A 6,799-nucleotide genomic window follows, 5' to 3' on the forward strand; every position below is an offset into this window, starting at 1 on the left:
TCAGACTTATGATTTACGGTCCCACACTTTACTTAACTTATGGATGATTATGGTTTATTCCTCATCAGTTAATGCCTATGTGGAGTCAACAAGCCATGTGGTTCGCTCGGTCACATGTAGTCAGGCATCAAGTGTCGTGTTGTGCCCAGGCCATGGTTCAGGGCGTGACACTAATATTATCGTATCTTTCTTCATATCATTCCACCAGTAAATCCTCTTAATATCAGAGTACATCTTCGTCAATCCTAGGTGGAAGGAATAACGTTAATAATGAGCCTCTTCCATAATCTACTACTAAAATGAAACTGTTATGTCCTAAATCGTATGGTATCATCAGGGACTAAAAGTTGGATCCCCATACTAGGTTATTGATATAGCCCTCAGCTAACTATATCTCTTCTTTTCTCTCAAGTATGCAAAACTTCTCATAGATATACAGCTAAGGGTGTAAACTTCTCATAGATCTAAAGCTAAGGGTGTAAACTTCTCATAGATCTACAGCCAAGGGTGTCGGCCACACGCTAGCCTTTCGTGGATGGTATAGAACCTTGACAATGTAATATTTCAATTATGTTATATTCTTGCTCTTCTACCTTTCTTACTTGATACTCTCCAATTTATAGGTTAGTTTTCTGAATCGCCCCACCCGCAAAGAGGGTCACGCTCGATTATATCATCTTGACTAATCTTTACTTACATCTCAATCCCAATGATTGTTACATTCTATGAAGGCTCGTGTATCTCTGTGTCTTGACTTCAATTATTTCTACTTGAAGATGCACTGGAGGTTCTTATGATCCATAAGGATTTCAACCTGTACGACATATCTTAACTATGTGCGTAACCGCTTCGAACTCTAGTTTATTGGTCGGTAATAGTTTTCATGCTTCCTCGGTTGTCTCTAGAAGTAGCAATCTTTTTTCCTGTTCATTCTTACACATGTATCACGAATGCATTAACTTATCTCAGCTCTCTCAATCCTGGAACTTCTTTATGTACATAACCTTGAATAATACTCTTAGTTCTGATTCCCTTAAGTTTCTACTTTGGGAGCAAAATCGTCCTCTTTATCTCTTAACTAACACTCTTCATCAATTATATTTATTGAAAAAATTTCCTCAGTCAAACTAGGCTGCAAGCCCATTGTCGTATGTCCCTGTAGGATCTTAGGCGTTTTCAAACTGCTTGCATTCATCTTTAATAACTTTCACATCCAACTTATTTTGCTAGTGTCGATCTTGAATACTACCTTTAAATGTTTGTCCCAAATTCTAGGCTCAAGGACTCTTGTATTTTTCTTTTTATGCTTTATGCTACACATTACCTGTGATTACTTTCTGTCCAAATTACTCTCTGCCAATTGCAATCCTACATCTGCTAAATTGAATCTTCATGCACTTGGACTATTCTGGGATGCATAGTTCTGTATCATATGATGACTCATCTTACAATCTATGGGTTGACCATAACTAGTTCTTGCATAGGTCAGTCACTGGTAATTTAAATGGATTCCTCTCTCATATCTTAGCTTTGAGTAACTCCTCCTCGGACCTTTTTCCTCTTTTCTTCCATTATACCTTATACCAGTCTTTTGAGTCTCGAATGTTCAGCTATACTTACTGGCAATTTGCATTTCTAGTCAGGGGTTGCTACTATTTCCCTTTTAGCACTTGTGCTTGCACAAAAATCTAAAGTCGTAACACACCTGTAGAGTTTGGATAAATTTAATCTTATTTGTGATAAATCTCTCCATCGTACTCCTCCCTATCACTCTGTAACTAAACCAATCATGTGGTTCTTCTCTTATATTATATCGTATTGTTCCCCCTTTGGGATAATGGCCCTCACCTCACGTTCACGGGTTTCACTCCATAGAGTCAAATTGTTGCCTCCATGTCATTTTGTAATTCATTATAATTCTAATAATTCATAACTCGCTTTAGCATAATCCTCTCCTATTAGGGATAACTAAATCACTTACATGCGTAGAGTGCCATGTATTCCCATCTGGCATACTCGATTTTGATAAACTTAACCTTTATCTGTGATGCTTGTTTTGGGATGATCTCTCCCTTAATAACCCTCAAGAGTCATTCTTATATCATTTATTCTTTTCATGTGAACTCTCTTGCTTCACAAACATCGCTATTCTGACTTTTACAGAGGTCCTTCAAGTCTTTAACTCACACATTCAGTTTAGATTGATGTACTTCCCGATACCAGTATCTCTTGATCCAGGGAACTAAATCATCTGCTGATATCTATTGTTGCAAGTGTCAACTTACTTCTCATAATAAAGATATAGTCTCATGACATATGTCGCTTTTCTCGACACTTGATTTTTTTTTTCACCCCTATTTCTTCTCATTTACGAATCTTACTGCATTGCCATAATTTGACTTACAATCCTTAATCATTTCTCCCCTCTCTTCAAGATGCTTCACTTATCTTACTACAAGTCTCTTATTAACATCTGAAGTAATTCTCTCTTCATTTCTTTCTTTCATCAATTGGGTGTATTCTCATTAAGGTTGACAATTTATTTCTAGTAATAAAATATAATCTTATGACTTACGACTTACGACTCCTTATAATCTCAAAACTTGCTTTCTCTTATCTCTTCTTCTAGTTGACTACAAACCTTTCCATACTGCCCTACTTTAGCTTATGTTCTCCAACGATTTCTCATATCTCTTCATAACTCTTTACTTAGCTATCTATCTCTCTCTCTCTAACATTACCACCTCCCATCTTATTCTGGAAAACTCCAGCGAAGTACTCTTTCGCTTCTAGCATTCCCTACTTCATCCGACCTTATTCTTTGATCGCTTAATATTCCATCCTTACTGGGAACGTGGACAAAACTGAGGTGAATACTTACATCACACACAAGGATTCAAGTAACTAACCTGCAGATTATCTAATCCCTCGATGATTATACAATCCCAGGATACGCCAATTATATACCTCATAAAGAAGGACTAACAACATATTCAAATTCAAAAGGACATCTAGTTCTAACAATCTGTCCCACATCAAGTATTTCTCTAACCCTTACTAGATCCCAAGATTTCACTTCTCTCGAAGATTATGTCAGTCGCCGCCTATATATCATAATCGTGACTGGATACTACCCACTATATGTTACACATGGAAAATTTTCGTGTCGTTTGCGTTGTAAGTAAATTAACTTAAGCTCGAAAAGATATTGGAACCCTTATAAGGTTAAGGAATACTCTTAACAAGTGCTAAGCAAGTGGCCAAAGGATCTGGGATCAAACAAATAGAAGAAAATATGTTTGTCAAAAATTTGGGAAAAGTTGGCAGAATTTTGGACAAAACTTTTGGGTCAACTTTATAGGGATATATTTCCTAGTATATTAGGAGTTTTGAAGTTAAATAAAAGCCTAAATTGAAGCCAGGAAGTCTAGTTTCCATGCAACAAACCATTCATCAAAACGACAACGGAGTAGGGAGTTATGGGCATTTCAAGATAAGCCTCCAAGCTGCCAGATGGATCTCCGCGGGCCCCACTTAAAAAGTCGGTGGAACCGACTCTCAAGGGGTATAAATACCCTATTATTCCAATTTTTTCATCATCAACACTTCTTCGGAGTTCTAGACACATCTATACACTTCTCTTGAACACTTACAACCCCTTAAATAAAAAATTCAACAAGATTACACCAAACTAGTCCATGAAAAGTGATTGAGTTTCTACTTGACGTTATGGTGAGTTTGGTCTTGAATAAAGTTGGTGTGGCTAAAGTTCTTCAAGTATAATTATGTTGAGTTGATTTGAAGGTTTAGGAAGTTTAAAAACTGAAAATAGTTATAGAGGAAAGGTCATAAAGTGTTGTGTTATATTTGTTGAGTTTATGGACTGTTTTGAGCATCTTGTAGCCATGTGGTTGGGCTAGTTTCCATGTATATTGATGGTATCTAATGTTGTTGGTGTGTTGATGAGATTATGCTCTTTGATTGGGAAGAAAGGATGTGTATATTGTTATTGCATGTTGATAAACACCATGTGGGATGTTTTATGGAATATTTAGGTATTGATGATGATGTTGTTGGTGCCAGTGTTGTTGTTGTTGTTGTGTTGGTTGTTGTAATTGTGATTTTGGACTAGGGATATAAACAGGGAGATGCTGCCCGAATTTTGATAGATTCTAAAAGGGTTTAATTTGAAGACTTAAGATAAGCATATGATGATAAGCCTAACAGTAGAATGAATTCTCTTGAATGTAGATTTATGAGCTTGGAAGGATAAGAGTTAATTAATAGGAGACCAAAAAGGTATGTTAAGGCTATTCCGTCTTTCATTTTTGCATGATCTATGACAAATGCGAAACGTATTGATATTCATAATGAATCCACTCCTAGATGTAGGAGTTCACATTCTTATGTTGGTATTCATGTTTTTTATATCTGAGTTCCTTGACTTCTTAAGTCCCGAAAGAGAATCTATAAGTTGTATATTTCCATAATGGTGTTTAAATCCAGAAGGGGACATTCATAAGGTTACTTTATTCATATGTGTTTCATATTTGATTTTTAAGTCTCAAAGGAGACAAATGAAATGGGGAAGAAGTTCCCATTTTGAACTAAAAGTTGCTCCGAAGGAAGTCTTTTGATGTTTTACAAAGATTATCATGCATTTGCACACTTATATATAAGTACGACATGATTTTAAGGAGAAGGGGAAGGGCTATGGCGTTACACACGCAAACCACGTGATCAACTGGTATACGATGATTATGATGCCCAAAGGAGCTGCTCGATGGGGCCATTATGGTATTATGCCCGAAGGGGCTGCGAGCAGGGCAAAGGTATGCATTATATATATATATATATATATATACACACACACACACACTCATGAGGTATTAAAAGTTTATATGAGCATACACGATTATCAGTATGGGTTACAAGTACAGATTGAGTCTGTTACTCTTTTATAATTCAAGTCGAGATATATTGTTTCAATTCTTCCTTACACTCTGTGCATTATTCATACTGACGTCCCTTTGCTTGGGGGCACTGTATTTCATGCCACACAGGTGCAGATAGCTAAGTGGAGGACACTTACTATAGGATATTCCCAGGCTATCAGCTGGATTGGTGAGCTCCATTTATGTTTGGAGTGTTGCCGAGTCAGAGTATGTCCTTGAGTCAGATACGTTACCTATATTATGGGGCTCTGTCCTAACTTATGTTATGGTATCTTGTTACATATTAGATACTTTGTAGACAGTGTCATGTGGATACTGTGTCGAGATGTCGATAGTTGCGTAAAGCGGCCAAATAGGTCGATGTGTTTGTATGCATTGATTTAAAGATTTTATTGTGATTAAAGGTTTTATTTGACTTAACCATAAGGGAGAAGTCCCTAACATGATGAAAGAGTTTTATTAAAAGTTTTCATGTTTTACTTGACAGAAGCATCATTTCATAATTTAAGGGTTCACAAAAGTTGTGACTTATGAACAGAATTGTAGTATGACTGTTACACCTTGGAAAATTCCCCGTTAGTGTATAGTGAATAGTCTAGCAAGGAACACGAGGTATACGATGATTTGGATAAGTAATAAATAACATTTGATGATCTTAATCGAGATTCAAAGACATTTGACCAAAAGGAAGAAGTTTGGTAAAGAAAGTAAAGGGATATGTTGCGTGTCAGGTAAGAATTACGAGCGACGAGTTAATGATGGCATAATGATGTCTTGGGGACGAGTGATAACGTCCCTTATATTGGTATTGAGGTGCTAAACAAGTGTCAAAAAGGATCCATAAGAATCGGAGATCAAACGAGTCAACGAGAAGGAAAACGGAACCACTGGGCATTATACGGCCCAACATACGGACCGTATAAATTATACTGGCCGTATGTTAGGCCGTCTATTGGTCAAGAGGGACATAACATTCTGGACCAAACATACGGTCCAACATACGGTCAGTGAAAAATATACGGACCGTATGTTGGTCCGTATAACTTGGTCGGGACAGGTTCAACATTTAATATAAGGGACCTCTCTCATTTCATTTTCATATCATTTTCACTCCACAAGCCAAGAAACCTCTAGAACACTCTCTAACATTCATCCACAAGAAAATCAAAGGAAAATCCATGATCAACTACTTCAATCCATGAAAACAAGTGTATGAAGCTTAGTAAAAGTTCATCTACCTTAAGAAAACCCAAGGGAAGTGAAATAGGGTTTTGGTGCTAGAAGATTATTTCCATTGAAGGGTTGTTCATCCATCATCTAAGGTAAGTTTCATGACCATACCATGTTTTTTAAGGTATTGGAAGGCTTAGACACTTGAATCGTAGAAAGACATAGAAAATGGGTCATAAATGAGTGAATAGTGTCATTGTTGAATAGTGGTTGGGATGAATCATGAATGTTGGTATGTTGTGATCGTGAATATGTTATAAATGAAATTTAGACCATGGAATAGGTATTATATGTGAAAAAGCGCGATAGGGGGTCATAACCATAATTGTGAAGAAATTGAAGAGAAATGGTGGATTGTGGTAAATGTATACAAATGATGATTGTTGTTTGCGATATTGTGAATGTTAATATGAACGTTTGGGAGTTGATATGGAACATGGGAAAAGTAGTATAAACAAAGGAAATGCTTCCCATATCAATGAATAGCTATATAAGATAAGAGATATGTGATGAGTCCTATAATGATGATGATGAGTTAAAGTATAGAGATTCTAAAATGTATGATATGATGATTCCATAATGTTAATGATGTTATTTATTGCTTACACTCACCT

Source organism: Lycium barbarum, chromosome 2 (assembly GCF_019175385.1).
Source record: "Lycium barbarum isolate Lr01 chromosome 2, ASM1917538v2, whole genome shotgun sequence".
NCBI lineage: Eukaryota > Viridiplantae > Streptophyta > Magnoliopsida > Solanales > Solanaceae > Lycium > Lycium barbarum.